The 17,157-nt window shown below is 34.7% G+C and overlaps 1 protein-coding gene across 4 annotated transcripts in view; it reads left to right on the plus strand.

The window, feature by feature from the left end:
- Positions 1-10,064: 10,064 nt before the first annotated feature.
- Positions 10,065-17,157, plus strand: part of LOC103251897 (connector enhancer of kinase suppressor of ras 2) — a 145,670-nt gene continuing 138,577 nt past the window's right edge. For all 4 annotated transcript variants that reach the window (XM_021708796.1, XM_021708797.1, XM_021708799.1 and 1 more), the window contains exon 1: positions 10,065-10,190. The gene's annotated coding sequence lies outside the window, so the exon portion shown is untranslated. The remainder of the gene's footprint in view (positions 10,191-17,157) is intronic.

The following is a 17,157-nucleotide window of genomic DNA, read 5'->3' on the forward strand; positions in this document are numbered from 1 at the left end:
GGATTGCCTGAGCCCATGGGTTCGAAAACAGCCTGGGCAACTTGGCAAGAACTCATCTCTACAGTAAATTAAAAAATTAGTCAGGCATAGTAGCACGCACCTGTAGTTCCAGCTACTTGGAAGCCTGAGGTGGAAGGATTGCCTGAGCCCAGCAGGTCGACGCTGGGGTGGCCGTGAGCATGCCACTGGCTCCAGCCTTGGCAACAGAGCGAGATTCCAACTCAAAAAAAAAAAAAAAGACAAAATAAAACAAAAAATGAATTGGTTGAGAAATCGAGGTTTTGCTTCCAGGATCTCTGTCCTGTTCCATTGGTCTATATGTTCTTTCTTATAACAATAGCAGACTGTTATGATTACTGTAGCTTTATAATAAAGTTTAAAGTCTGGAAGGGTGCTATCTCCAATTTTGCTTCTTTTGCTGAGGACTGTTTTAGCTATTCATGGTCTTTGTTGTTTCCATATGAATTTCTGTATTGTCGTTTCCAGGTCTGAGAAGAATGATGTTGGTAATTTAATGGGTATTGAGTTGAATCTGTAGGTTGCCTTTGGTAGGATGGACATTGTAACAATGTTGATTCTTCCAATTCATGAGCATGGAATATTTCTTCATTTGTTTGTGTCTTCCTTGATTTCTTTGGGCTGTATTTTGTAGTTTCTGTTGTAAAGGTCTTTCACTTCTCTGGTTAGGAAGATGCCGAGGTCGGTCTTTCTTTCTTTCTTTCTTTCTTTCTTTCTTTCTTTCTTTCTTTCTTTCTTTCTTTCTTTCTTTCTTTCTTTCTTTGAGGTTATTGTGAAAGGGATTGTGCTTCTTATTTGACTCTTTACCTGTTTGCTGTTGGTGCATAAAAATGTAATTGTCTTTTGCACGTTGATTTTGTACCCTGAGACTTGCCAAAGTCATTTATCAGTGCTACGAGACTTTTTGATAGATTCCCTTGGGTTTTCAAAGTAAAGGATCATATCGTCTGCAAAGAGGGATAACTTAACTTCTTCTTTTCCTATTTGGATACCCCCAATTTCATCCTCTTGCTCAATTTCTCTAGCTAGGTCTTCCAATACCATGTTGAACAGGAGAGGTGAGAGTGAGCATCCTTGTCTTGTCCTTATTTTCAGGGGAAATGCTTCCAACTTCTGTCCACTGAGCAATATGTTGGCTATGGGTTTATCATAGATAGCTCTTACTATTTTTAGGAATGTTCCTTCTGTGCACAGGTGTTGAAGGGTTTTTATCCAAAAGGGATGTTGAATTTTATCTAGAGCTTTAAGAAAAAGAGAGAAAAAGCCCAAATATACACACTTAGAAATGCAAAAGATGAAGTTGCAACTTACCCCAAAGAAATTCAAAAGATTATCAGAGATTACTATGCACACCTATATTGAAATAAACTCCAAAACCTAAAGGAAATGGAGGACTTTCTGATATTACACAACCTGCCATGGTTGAAACAAGAAGAAATTGAAATCCTAAATATACTACCAACAACCTAGGTAATCAACTTCGTCATAAGAAAACTACCTACAAAAAAGAAGAAGAAGAAGAAGAGGCCCTGTACCAGACGTCATCCCTGGAGAATTCTACAGAAACATACGAGGAGAAGCTCATACTAGTCCTATTGAAAGTATTCCAAACAATTGAGGAAGTGGGAATTCTCTCCAAATCATTTTACAAAGCTATCATCATACTGATACCCAAACCAGGTAAAGATCCAAGAACAAAAAAGAGAACTACAGGCCAATATCCCTAATGAACATAGATGCAAAAATTCTCAACAAGATCCTAGCAAATCATATCCAACAACATATCTGAAAAATCATCCACCATGACTTCATCTCCAGGATGCAGGGCTGGTTCAACATCCACAAGACCATAAGTGTAATTATATACATAAACAGATGTAATATCAAGAACCATATGATTATATCATTAGATGCAGTAAAAGCTTTTGATAAAATCCAGCATCCCTTCTTGATTTAAAAAAAAAAACCTCGAATATCTAGACATAGAAGGAACATACCTCAAAATAGTAAACACCATCTATGATTAATGCACAACCAGCATAATGCTAAATGGAGAGAAACTGGAAGCATTTCCCTTGAAAACTAGAATAAGGTAAGACTGCCCACTCTTACCCCTCCTGTTCAACATTGTGTTGGAAGTCCTAGCTAGAGCAATTAGAAAAGAGAAGGAAATCAGGTATCTAAATAGGAAAAGAAGTTAAGTTATCCATCTTTGCTAACAATATGATCCTGTATCTCAAAAACCCAAGAGGATCTGTCAAAAACTTCCTTGCATTGATAAAGGACTTGCACAAAGTCTCAGGGTACAAAATAAATGTGCCAAAGACAGTTGCATTCTTATACACCAACAACAAACAGAGAACCAAGTAAAAAGCACATTCCCATTCACAACAGCCACAAAAAAATTAAAATGCCTCACCATCTTCCTAATCAGAGAAGTGAAAGACCTTTACAATGAAAACTACAAAACACTGCTCAAAGAAATCTCAGAAGACACAAACAAACGGAAAAATATTCCATGCTCATAGATAGGAAGAATCATTTTTAAGATGTCCTTCCTACCAAAGGCAATCTACAGATTCAATGCAATATCCATTAAATTGCCAATATCATTCTTCTCAAACCTGGAAATGACAATACAGATATTTATATGGAAACATACATGACCACAAATAGCCAAAGCAATCCTTAGCAAAAGAAACAAAGTGGGAAGTATCAGATTTCCAGACTTTAAACTTTACTATAGGACTACAATAATCAAAACAGTCTGGCGTTGGTACAAGAACAGGCATATGGACCAGTGGAACAGGATTTAGATTCTGGAAGCAAAACCTTAATTTCTCAACCATCTCATCTTTGGCAAATCCTCCACCAACAACCACTGGGGAGAGGAGAACCTGTTCAGTAAATGTACTAAGTAAACTGACCATATGCAGAAGATTAAAACAAGACCCCTACCTCTCACCATACAAAAAAATCAACTCTAAATTGATCAAAGACCTAAACGTAAAACCTTAAACTATAAGAATCTTAGAAGAGGCAGGAGACACCCTTAAAGAAATTGGAGTAGGCAACCAATTCCTGATCGATAATCCAGGTGTCCACGCCATAGAGGTAAGATAGACAAGTGGGACCTCATTAAACTGAAAAGCTTCTGCAAAGCAAAAGAAACCATCAGGAGAGCAGGGAGACAGCCCACAGAATGGGAAAAAAAAATATTTGCCAACTGTTTATCTGACAAAGGCCTAACATCCAGGATCTACAAGGAACTCAAACATGCCAAAAGGATATAAACAAACAGCCCCTTTAAAAAGTGGGCAAAAGACCTGAATAGACACTTCTCAAAAGAACATATATGGGCAACCAGCAGACACATGAAAAAGTGCTCAGCCTCACTAATCATCAGAGAAATGAAAATGAAAACCAAATCAAGATACCACCTAACTCCAGTAAGAATGGCCATCATTAATAAAACAACAACAGATGCTGGAGAGGATGTGAAGAAAAGGGAATGCTTCTACACTGCTGGTGGGAATGCAAACGAGTTCAACCTCTATGGAAAACAGTGTGGCAATTCCTAAAAGAACTAGAAATTGACCTTCCATATGATCCCTACTCAGTGTATACCCAGAGTAATTCAGATAATTCTACAAAAAAGATACCTGCGCACACATGTTTATTGCAGCACCCTTCACAATAGCAAAAACATGGAACCAATCATGCTGTCCATCAAAGCTGAACTGGATAAAGAAAAGCTGGTACTTATACACAACAGAATATTACACAGCCATAAAGAAGGACAAACATATGGACTTTGCAGCAACTTTGATGGATTTAGAGTCTATAATACTTAATGTTCTATCACTGAAACAAAGAACAGAGTACCACATGTTTCCACTCATAAGCGGACCTGAACACTTACCTTAATAGTATAAGAAAGGGATTGGAAGTAGCAGGATATAGCCAGAGTGGGGTGGAGGGGACAAACATCAGTAAGGGTACCTGATCTCAAACCTGGCAAAGTGGGGACTAAAGGGAGGCCCAGACTTTACCTGCATGATATCCACTTTTATACCTAATCCTGAATTGTACCCCACATCTTTATAATAAAATAAAATTTTAAAAGCCCTGGACTAGATGTCTTCCCAGTGGAATTTTACAAAACATATAAGGAGGAGTTGATACAAATGCCACTGAAAGTCTTCCAGGCAATCAAGAAACATGGAATTCCTCCCAAATCATTTCATGACACTAACATCACACTGATACTCAAACCTGGCAAACAGCCAAAAAGGAAAGAAAGCTACAGACCAATCTCCTTGATGAACATAGATGCAAAAATTTTCAACAAGATTCTAGCAAATTGGATCCTACAACACTTTTCAAGAATCATCCACCATGACCAAGCAGTCTTTGTACCCAGGACACAGGGCTGGTTCAACATCTGTAAGACCATAAATGTAATTCAATACATCGATGGATGTAAAAACAAAAACCACTTGATTATATCATTAGATGCAGAAAAAGGCTTTCAATAAATTCTGTTTCTGGTTTTTACTTTGTCATAGTTACCTATGATTGTTTACTCCTTGTATCTTGATAGGGAACCATCATAATTAGAAGCGCAAAATTACTAGCTCAACAAAAGTCTGTCAATGGTGATACTAAACATACTATATTTCTGAGTGAGGCATATATATATATATATATATAACCATATATACATGTATATATAAAAGAATTGCCACTTTTTAATATCAGAATAAATGTATGATGTTTTGTAAAACTAAAACATATCTTGTTTGCCAAATACAATACAAATTTCATCCTAAATTGGCACAGAGTTGCAGAATTTGTGTTACTGAAATTTACTATTTTTCAAACCAACAAATAAAACCATGTTCTGTTGTCTAGACTATTTTAATTGAATATTATTTTTATCAATAACTGTTTAAATATGTATACACTATTTATCAAAATAAAACTTTCATTACTATTTTCCATGTTATTGATAATAAAATAGAATTGTTTAAACTGTATTTAAATTGTAGCTCTTGTATCACTATTGCTGTCTTAAAATGTGTATCCATCTGTTGTTTTCTTAATTTATGATGATTTTGTATTTTATACCCTTCTTCCTTATTTGTAAGTATATACCCCAAAAGTAGAAATTTCCTCTTGTAAAGGGTTTTGTTAACCTTATGAACCTGGAGTTGTTCCCTATGTCAAATGAATTTTCTGATCTTAATCTTCACATATTTTTATTTATTTTCTCTGGCATGCACTGAAGAATAGTTGACTAGTCCTCCACTTATTTAGAAAAGTAAATAAAAATACTTTAATTAGCTCAATCATTCCTGAGTATATTTTGAGGCTAACATAAGACTTCTTCCCTATCTCTTAGCTGTTCATTATTATTTATACTTAGAACACTTTCTGCATTTTCTTTTTTAAAAAAATAGCTAAAACTTCATGTGTTAATCTAAAAAGTATCTAAAAATTTCATTCATAGATAATGAAATTTGATAAGAGATAATGTGAGAATGCTATCTTATTATTGGTTAGTAGACTAACATAGAGTTATTTTTTTAATGCCCACAGTGGCTAAATTGTTGATCTTACAACTGTTTTAAACACATTATTTAATTTATACTAAACATTCTTTGCTCACATCTTTTCTGTCTTTAGAACTTTTAGATTTAGGAGTCAGCCATACATACATACATACATACATACATACGTGTGTGTGTGTGTGTGTGTGTGTGTGTGTGTGTGTGTGTGTAAAATATGGTATGTATATAAAACAATACAAAAATGTTACATTTTAGCTTGAGACTATGATCTATTAATTATATTAATTTATATGTGAAATTAATATAAACTGCCTGAGGAAAAAAAATCACATAATACCATTAAATTGAACACATAGCATTCTTCTCTTTTAAAAGGTTCTCAAGTCGTAGCTAGTCTTGTCTGTTGTTATTTAGTCTAATCCTTTGTCACTATCTTGGATAGTTTATAAGAGAATCCAGAGAGTCAGTTGCCATTTTATGTTCCCTTTAACTTTATTTAAGGCACATTATTTACTAGTCTTTAATTTTGTATTCAAGTTTTTAAAATGTTTTTTAGGACTAAAGGTAAATAGAATTTTAAATATTTTGGTATAAATATTGCAAAAACAGCAAATAATCCCCTTGATGTGGTGGTCACCAGTCATCTTCTAGCTAGAATAGAGTTGTCCTTTGGCTGCTGAAATTGCTTTAAGAGAGCCATGTCTTTCACAGTCTCAGTTATAATATTCCTTATCTAAACTATATTCTAAATTGTAAGAACACTTGCAATTCTCCCTTATATTTTGTTATACTAGGTCGTTTAGACATGTTTGTAACATTCATCTAATGTCAGACATTGATTTTAAACAATACACAATGAAATTGATCAAAAACAGAAGTCGAGATCTAAGGATGGAAATTGCGTTAGCACAATAATTATTAGAAATTCAAGTCCTTCTGCTAAGTCAATGACCTTGTTCTCTTGTCCATGAAACTGGCTATAATAAAACCTACTTCAGGAAGTTGTTATTAGGATAAATGATATAATGAATTTGAAGTACTTAGCACTTTTCCAGACACATGGTAGACACTGTGCTAAATAATGGTACACATGGTAGGTACAATCTACAAATGATATCTAATCATAATAGTGTCAATTATAATAAAAATTTTTTTGCTATATTTTATATTTAATTTTTTTCTAGAATACACTCTTAGTAGTAGATAGTATTGGGTTTTAAAACATGATATATAGTTAAAATAAATGAACAGCATTGACCAAATTCGGTTTTTTATAAGAGTATGTTAAATAATTTCCCTGGAACTTTGCTGTGGTACTACTAATGTGATTTCCTGCAATACTTTGACGTATGATCTCATAGTAAGTACAGAATTAGTGTGTAAAGCAAGGGCACGTTATACCCCTTCTAACTGACTTATTTAGTCAAGTGCCAAATGCTGCATTATAAAGTTTCTAGTACATTATCTCTAAAAGAGACAGCAAGATTCTAATTGAGTTTCTTTTCTAAATATTTCTATTTTTTTCAAGATTTTGAGTTGATTAAACCCTGATTGCTTTCTGGTAAAGTCCATGTTTTGCTCACCTTTCGTATTCCTAGCAGCAGCTAGCTCATAGCAGGCATTTGGCAAACAAAATTACTCAAGAGGAATCTGAAAAAATGTTTTGCAATTTAATAAGGTGGATTTAGTTGGTATTTTCTTTTTCCTAAGATGTCTACTGCCCAGTATTTCTGCTTTCTCTTCTTTTACCTCACTTCTAAATGCTACTAATGCCTGAATAAGAGTGCTACTATTGCTCATTGCCAGTGTGTTATATGAGACCCTGTATGTTTTATATATACATATATATAGTGCCATTTATATGCATCCATTCCCTTCCTATTTGTTTATACATTAGCCTCTTTTTAAACATGCTTCAATTTGTAGAAACCACAAAGTGTTCTTTTTAGCATATTGATTTAGTATCCTTCAGATGAGCATGCAACCCAAGTATCCTATATAGAATTTCTTCAGAATTAACAATGTTATCCCCCCCTTGAGATAAAGAGAAAATAAGAATGAAAATATAAACACATAGAGAACGAAAGGAATAGTTAAAAGATGTATATTTGCCAAGGTATTTTTCTTCCTGTCAAACATACAATTTGAACTACAGCCAGTTTTTGTATGTTAACTGCTGCCATTCTCTCCTTCCCCCATAGCTGCTGATGAATTTTAAGAGGAATTTTTTAAAAAGAAAGGAAAACAAAAACAACAGAGAATGGGATCCTAGGATGGACTATATAGTTTGTGAGAAATAATGCAAAGTGAAAATACCAAGCCCCTTGTTCAAAAACAATTAAAAATCTTAAGACAGTAACAGCAGAACATAAAACCAAGTGTAGGACCATGTGCAACTACACAAGTCACACACCCCTGAAACTGGCCCTGTAGGGTTCCCTTTTTCTGGGGGTTGATCTTCCTGTTGGCACTTTGCCTAGCAGCTTCTCAGGGTAAATACCTTCTTTGTGTCTAAAAGCATTGAGTCCTGAACATCTGAGAAGAGTAAAGAGGTATGAACTCTCTATCATGACTATGCAGCTAGACTGGCCAGTGTGGTTACTGGTCATTGTAAGATGGTCAGCAAAGTCGTGGGATTAAGAATAAATGGGGTAATTCATCCCATGAGCAAGGATTGAGTTTCTGAGGGGTAGAAAAAGCAACAGGAGGAAAAAAGCATTTATTTGGTGCCTTCTTTGGATAGGAGCCATATTGGCTCTTTTTAAATGCATTATTGCATAGCCATATAAAATAACATTTATTACCTCATTTCATTTTCTACCTGAGGAAACTGAGCCTCAAAGATATAAAATGACTTGTTTACAGTCACACAGCAAGTCATTGGTAGTGTGGTGACTACACCCATCTGTCTTCATATCAAGCCCATGCTCCTTGCGTGGATATTGGTACCACGAGGTTGTTTGTCTGTCTTTGGGGGCTAATAGCCACAATAAAAATGCAGACTCTAGAAGCAGATGCAAAAACGTATGAGCTCAATTAAGGTGGGAAAGTTAACATGGCAGTTTGTGTAGTGTGAGGAAGCTGAACCCAGAACAGACTGAGGCCATGAACCAAGGACAGAATGTAACAAATAAAAAGAGAGTTCTTATTATCCTGACCAGTCAAGGGGAATGTCTCCCTCACAGTAGACTAATGCAATGGTCACAGAACGTATGTACCCTCTTGAATATGGATAGAATATTAACACCTTTATTTTTACAAAATAACAGTTCCTCCTACAGTAAAGGCAAAACAAAAAACCCTGAAATGATAAAAACCAGGCTTCAGCAAGTATAAAGAGAGTCTGTGAAGCATCTGAGTGCCAGCATCACTCATGTTCTACTTTCTTCTTGATTTTGCCACGTCTAAGTCTTAAACATACTATGATTAATGTAACATATATTTTATTTTTTATTATAAAGATGGGTACAATTCAGGGTTAGGTATACAAACGTTGATTATGTAGGTACCCCTGTTAATAAGGTATGTCCCTCCCTCCCCTAGCAATTTCCCTCAACTGCCAATCCCACCCCCCTCCCCTGACAGAATGTAACATATATTTTAAATCTATTATTCTATACAGGTATCAGCCTGAATGAATTTATCCTGACTGAAGTGTTAACTTTCTGTCCTTAGTATAGCCACTCTACTAGTTGTTAAACCTTGTTTGTTCTTCAGTTCATTCAAATATTTATTGCATGCTTTGTATGTTCTAAGATTTGTCTATCTGGTATGGGTAGTAGGTGGGTGTGGGGGGAAGAAGAGAAGAAGTCAGAAATGAGTAGGACATGATCCTTGCCTCAGAGGGATTCAGAATAAAATAGTTATTATACAATGTCAGGCTGCTTATAGATGCTGAGAAAGCAGGATTGAAAGTATGCCAAAGTTTGCTTGGAAGAGGTTGGAAACTTTATACAAAGGTAACTTTAAACAGGAAAGTCTAGATAAATTAGTAGAAAAGAGTTAATTAAGCAGATTTGGGAGATTCGTCTTTCCTGGACCTTGACCAGATTTTTTTTTTTTTTTTTACTTTTTTGATCATGAATTAAAAGACATAAATTTTTTTATGTTATTTAACTCACTTCAGTCTGATAGGTGCTATCAGGAGGCTCTCAGATTATTGTAATAAGTTTTTTTAGAAACAATTATTTTATTTTAGGCTTGATGAATCCAATGATAGAAACAAAACATAACCATAACTTTCATTAATATTGTCATATAGTTCTTATATCCATAATTTAGAATATAGGCACATTTGTGTATATTTGTTTTCTTTTCACCTGAATTTATTTTTTATACAACTTACAGAATAAAATACCAATTACTTTTTTCTACTGTTTCTTTTATTTGTCCTTGTAAAAAAAATAAGTTGTAATTAAAGATGATTTGTATGTTACATAAAACACGTGTTTACTGCAACTTTTTTTTTTCTGCTTCTAGTGTAAAACTCTTTCAGGAGTTTGTGACCACATCATATCACTGTCATCAGATCCTCTGGTCTCACAGTCTGCTCACCTGGAAGTGATTCAACTGGCAAACATCAAACCAAGTGAAGGGCTGGTAAGAGATACCATGTTTACCAAAACCAGCATCCATCAGCAGACAGCTAATGATGTGAACAAAGCTGACTCTAAATGTGAAAATCTATGAATATCAACAGACATTGAACATTTTGGTATTTTTTTCCCTAGAACAGTTAAGGTAGTGGAAATTTGTCATGTATGATAAGAAGTTTTATGAGGATAAATGAAAATGAAGGAGAATTGAAAAAGGTGATTTCTATATTATCCTGTTGAATTTGGTGACAATTTAGCTTTGATTGAATTATTTCATCCCTCACCAAAGTTTCTTAGGTTTAAAGGAAGTTTAAGTTAAGGGTTTTATAATAAGCACCACAATTTTACCTGCCCATACAAGTAGGTGTTTTTTTATTTTACTTTGGTTTGTTCTGATTTTAATAGGGTTTCCATCCCCCAGGGTGGGTAAGCTAAATAAAGCCAATAATCTTTATAACTGACATTCATTCTCACAAGTATGAATAAGCAAGTGGATATTGCCAACACTAGACTATCATCTACTAGATGCATTTTTATTATATGATAATAAAGATAATTTCTGATTAAAAACTGATATTGATGAGGGAGAGATATAAAACAAGAGATATAAAACTATCATCTACTAGATGTGTTTTTTGTTATATGATAATAAAGATGATTTCTGATTAAAAACTGATATTCATGAGGGAGGGATATAAAACAAGAGAATGGGTAGAGAATATCTTAACTATTACACAATTATTACATATTAGCTTGGTGCTACAGTGTTTCCACTTTCTCCCTATATATGAATTTACCAATTAATTATATTTTGAAAAATAGAAATCTTGACCAACTAGCCTTAATAATTGAACTCAGATAATATATTCTTAATGATCTCTAAGCAAGTTTAACTTTTTTTTTTCCTGAGTTGGAGTCTCACTCCTTCACCCAGGCTGGAGTGCAGTGGCACACACATTCACGGCCACCCCAGCATCGGCCTGCTGGACTCCGGATCCATCTGCCTCAGCCTTCCAAGTAGCCAGAACTACAGGCGTGTGCTCCGCGCCTGGCTAATTTTTGATTTATTGTAGAGACGAAGTCTCACCAAGTTACCCGGGCTGGTCTCGAACCCACAGGCTCAGGCAATCCACTCACCTTGGCCTCCCAAAGTGCTGGATTTACAGGCTAAGCCACCAAGCCCAGCCAAGTTTAACTTTTTATGTGGCTTTTCTTTTCCATATATATGAAAAAGATATATAGTTTTGTATATATTCAGGCAAAGTCTTCATTGATGACCACTGATTTTTCAGTTTGAGGCCATCTACTCTAAAGAGTAACTTTCCTCCTGATATTTGGTGAATTGTTTGTGGTTATCCATAGTTCTTAGTGCTTTTATGACTTTTATGGATGTTTTTCTGGGAAGATGAAAATCAGCATATCAGGCATAGTCAGCATGTCATCATTGTAAGCTATAAGTGTTATATCTAACTTTAATTAGTTTTAAGACTGATCATTAACATTTATTAACTTATTTTAAGTAATATTCATGATTTAAAATTCTTACTATTCCTTTAGGTTACCTTCATAAAGTCCAGTTTTATTTTATTTTATTTTTTATTTTAAAATTGTGGGGTACAGTTAAGGGTTAGGTATACAAATATGCATTGTTCAGGCACCCTTGTTGATAAGGGATGTCTCCCTGTCTCCAGACAGATATTGACTACCGTTAATCCCACCTCCCTTCCCCTCCCTACCCCCCTATAGTTTCTCACCACTGTCAGTCCTTTTCTTATAGTATTATGATAGATGTTCAAGATCCACTATATGGGTGAGAACATGTGATACTCAGATCTTTGTTTCTGTGAGAGATCGCTCAGTATTATAGACTCTAGTTCCTTCTGTCTATAGTATTAAAGATTATCTTTTCTTCATTTCCCCAATTGGTAGTTATAAAGTAAAAGGAGCTAGGCATGATTTTAGAGTGGAAAATTATATACTAATACTACATGATACTACACTGAAAATCAGGATGCCTGGATACAAATCACTTACATAAAATTTAACCATGAGAGTGTTCTTAAAGAGGTGAGGTAGTAAATTTGACTACCTTGATCTTGATTTTGTCTTATGGAGAGGTGGCAGGAGTTATCTTTGAAAGCTCTTTCAAGCTCTTTGTGTTTGTGATTTTAAAGAGAAAAGAGTCTGCTTTGTACCCTCGAATTTCCACTGAAATCATGAGGAGAATTAACCATGTGAAGAAAGTCAGCACAACGTTAATTAATGGACTTATGAAATCTTGATTTTTTTTTAAATGAAGGTATAGCCTTGAAACATGTCTTTTATTGTTTTAATTTAAAATAAGTAGAGCTAGGTCTGCTTATTGGAATAGTCATGAATTTAAAATGCTAAGAATCAGATTCAGTTAAATAGTCTGGGAAAGAGCTGGAAGTAAAAATAAAAGAAATAAGTGCCCACCACTGGCCAGGTATGTTTCTCACAACTCTATAGAGTAGGCATTAATTTTTCCATTTTGCAAATGAGAAAATAGAATTGCAGATCTTCCCAAATTTGCTATATATCACATATAGGTAATAAACAATAGAAGCAGGTTTAAGTACAGGTAAATATAGATGAAATACATCTGAATAAAACTTTTTTCGTTATCCCACATTCAAATTTGTAATTGCTAAAGGGAGAAATGAGAAATTTAGGAGAATGACTTTAAAACCAGAACTACTTAGAGAAATTCAATTTTAAAGAACATTGGGCAGTGCTTAACTGGGAAGATAGGTCAAGGAAAACTTTTTAAAAACCTAAAAAATTGAATATTAATACACAGTTAAGTATAAAACTATTTTTGTGATTTATCAAAGGGGAAAACACTAAACAGAGATTTTAAATGGCTTATTCAAGGTGTCATTTTAAAACTCAACCACTTTTAAGTAAGTTTAGCCAGTAACATTTGAAATAAATCAGTTTGAGCATTTTAGTAACATTTAGCATATACTTAGCCATAGGAAATGTCTAAATGGTAAATGAAGGAAAGAAATGGAAAGAGACTACCAAACTTTAATGAAGATTAATTAGGTCAGAAAAATCTGCAGAAGGCCTTCTGCCAATTTCAAGACGGAACATCTTTCATAGGCAAAAGGTAACTGCTTTGTTGTTCTACTGATAGACTAGATAGATTGTTCATCAGCTTTCTATCTAATTAGTCAAATCTCCTAGGAGTTCTTATATTTGAGAGTTCTGAAGCATTACAAGAAAGGGTTGGAAACGTGTTTAGTTATAATTAAAACGTGAGACTTGCTTCTAAAATGCTTTCAAACAACAATAATTAGCAGAAAAATTGAAGGAAAATGAGAGCTATTGAAACATATCAAAAATGGGATTAGAGCCAAGAGGAGATGAATAGAGAGGAAGGCGCTGGGGGACATCCTTGGGGGAAGCCTCTTGGCCTCAAAGAATTCTTTTTCTATTTATGTTCTTGGACTGTCTCCAAATATGCCACATTCCACCAATTTGACTGTGAGGTTGCACTTTGGCTCCTGTTGGTTAACCAACAGTTGGAGACAGAGTGAAGCAAATGTCATTTTGGCAAGCTGAACAGGAGAGAGGGAGCTGAACAAGTCAGCTCTAGAATTAATTAATTGGTTTAAAAAAGAAAGGTGGAATGAAGATTTCGATGAAATGGAAGGCCATATTTGTCACAGTTCCAGAAAAAGAACCACTCAAATTACATGTCCTCCTGTTGTGTGGCCCCTTCTCAGAGGTGAACAACTAATCAGATACTGTGTGGAGTCTTTGTTATTCAGAAGATGATTAGTTTGAAACTCATCCAAGCAACTTGTTTCTTCTCTTTCTTTGGGTGCCTGACTTTTGGCCATTTTTCTTATTAGTACTACAAGAGGGAGATTAAACAGGATGAGGAATTCAGTTTTGATTATTAAAGGCAGTTACAATATGATTTATTGAGTTTAGAAATGAAAATATTACACAAAACAAAATATCTTTATTATTGTGGCATTTTAAAATGTGCTTTATTGCTATCCTATTGCTCATGACTATGAAAAGTTTCTAGAATTGAATTTTATGTATAAATCTAGATCCATCATTAAGCATTTAAAAATATTTTTGTCTATCTGAAAAAGTTAGCTTTACTATAAATTAGATAATATTGTAATGATGAGATTTTTTTCTCCCTAAAGCTACTAGATACTTTAACTTACAATTGTCTGTTTTTAAGTTCTTGGTATATGCAATAATTGTGCATAAATATTATTTTCAGAGTCACAACTGCACTATCTCCATGATGTTTTATTATCCCAATAACTTTAGTGTCTTTTCTAAGCATTTTTCTTAAGATATTAGACTTTTTCTATGACCTAATCATCTTTGGAATAATTTGGAACTCTTGTCAAATACCTTTAATTCATAATCAGTAATGCAGAGTGTTAAAAGAAATGTGAAGAGAAATATAATCAAATTCTGCTTACAGTTGTCAGGAAAGTTGAGTGATTGAAATGAATTTGTAAAATATCAAACCAAATTATTCTTTTAAACCACATTTCATTCACCACATTTGTGCTAAAGTGGTCTCTGTCTTTTATAATAGATGTTAAACAGTGATTGTTTAACTTTAATCTCTGCAGTTGCCAATTATTATATTCCAATAAGGAAAGTTAAGGTGTACAACTCTCTTAACTGTTAATAAACTCATAAATCAGAAACTAAGTGGTTGAGAGTGGGGACTCTGACTGCCTGAGCTTGAAACCTGGCTTCACCACCTTGGGCAGACTCCCCAACCTCTCTGCCTCAGTTTTCTTGTCTCTAAAACAAAGGTAATGATCATTTCCACGACATAGGCTATTGTGAACTCAATGTAAAACACTTAAAGCAGTTCCTGGCACAATGTAACAAGTAGATATTAGTGATGATGGTGATGATGAATGATGATTGTTTTGTATATCCAAGCAATATATATTGTTTGTTGATTGTCTTCTTCCACTTTTCCTATTACAACCTTTATATAAAAAATTAAAACAAAATTTAGTGTCTAGCTCTTACAAATGCACAGCCATGCTTCACTTAATGATGGAAATAAATTCTGAGAAATGCGTCCTTAGGCAATTTCATTATTATGAGCACATCCTAAAGTGCATTTACACAAATCCAAATGGTACAGCCTACTACACACCTAGGCTACATGGTATAGCCTATTGCATCTAGGCTACAAACTTGTACCTCATTTTACTGTACTGAATACCATAGGCAATTGTGATGCAATTAGAAGTATTTTGTTTACCTAAACCTTCCTAACCATAGAAAAGGTACAATAAAATACTGTAGTATAATCTTATGAGTCTACCAGTCATATTTGTAGTTTGTTATTGACTAAAATGTCATTATATAGCACATAAGTATGTTTTACAATCCTTTCTTAATTTGAGATAACCTTGTTAATTCCTGAACAAAAGATATTTGCAAAGATCTTGTCCTCCTCTGCTTTCTAAACTAATACCATTATATTCACCTTCCAATAAATGATGGGATAAATGTTAGCTTTAAAAGTAAGTACAAGCTGGGCTCAGTGGCACAGCCTGTAATCCCGCACCTTTGGGAGGCTGAGGTGAATGGATTGCCTGAGCCCGCGGGTTCGAGACCTGCCTGGGCAGCGAGACCTCATCTCTACAATAAATCAAAAAATTAGTCGGTTGAGGTAGCGCGTGCCTGTAGTTCCAGCTACTTGGAAGGCTGAGGTGGAAGAATCACCTGAGCCCAGCAGGTCGAGGCTGCGGTGGCCGGGAGTGGCCACTGCACTCCAGTCTGGGCAACAGAGTGAGACTCCAACTCAAAAAAAAAAAAAAAAAAGTAAGTACATTATATACCTGTCACCAGCATAGGCTGAGTGATACTATATTGTCATAGTCAATAACTACTGGCAAATTTGTTAATTTCTGTTTATTTTTATTGAGGTTAGTTATTTATGTTATATAATGTGATAAACTTTCATTTAAGAAACTAGTGTTCATATGTAAATGGTCATCCTTTAAAATTATATTCACTTTGTTTCACATTAGAGATTCAGGCTCAACCAGTTCTAGAACTGGTAACATTTTACCAGCAATTCCCCTATTGGGAATATACCCAGAGTAACTCAAATCATTCTACATAAAAGATACCTGCACATGGATGTTTGTTGCAACTCTGTTCACAATAGCAAAAACATGGAACCAACCATGATGCCCATTGAAGCTAGACTGGATAAAGAAAATGTGGTACATATACACAATGGAATATCATGCAGCCATAAAGAAGGACAAATATATGAAATTCGCAGCAACTTGGATGGATTTGGAGTTGATCATATTTAGTGATCTATCACAGAAACAAAGAACAGAGTACTATATTTTCTCACTCATAAGTGAACCTTGAACAATTATAATACTATAAGAAAGCGTTTGGCAGTAATGGGAAACTGTCAGGGGAGGGGATTGGATTGGCAGTTGAGGGAAACTACTAGGGGATGGATGGGCATATCTCCTCAACAAGGGTGCCTGCATAATCAATGTTTGTATACCTAACCCTGAATTGTACCTCACATCTTTATAATTTTAAAAATAATAATAAAAGAACTGGTAACATTTTAGATGTATGATATTACTGAAATGGCTTTTTAGAATTAAAACATAACCAGTGATGTCTCACTAGTTCCATGTCATGAAATTTACTGCTTTTTAAAAATCTCTTATTTTCAATTAAAACACATGTATATTCAAGTATCTAAAAATATAATTAACATAAAAGTATGAGATATTAGCCGGGCTCGGTGGCTCAGCCTGTAATCCCATGCCTTTGGGAGGCTGAGGTGAGTGGATTGCCTGAGTCCGCGGGTTCGAGACCCGCCTGGGCAGGCGAGACCTCATCTCTACAATAAATAAATAAATAAATCAGCCGGGCGTGGTAGCGCATGCCTGTAATTCCAGCTA

Source organism: Carlito syrichta, unplaced genomic scaffold (genome assembly GCF_000164805.1).
Source record: "Carlito syrichta isolate Samal-C Ts95f unplaced genomic scaffold, Tarsius_syrichta-2.0.1 Scaffold148222, whole genome shotgun sequence".
In the NCBI taxonomy this organism is placed as follows: Eukaryota; Metazoa; Chordata; class Mammalia; order Primates; family Tarsiidae; genus Carlito; species Carlito syrichta.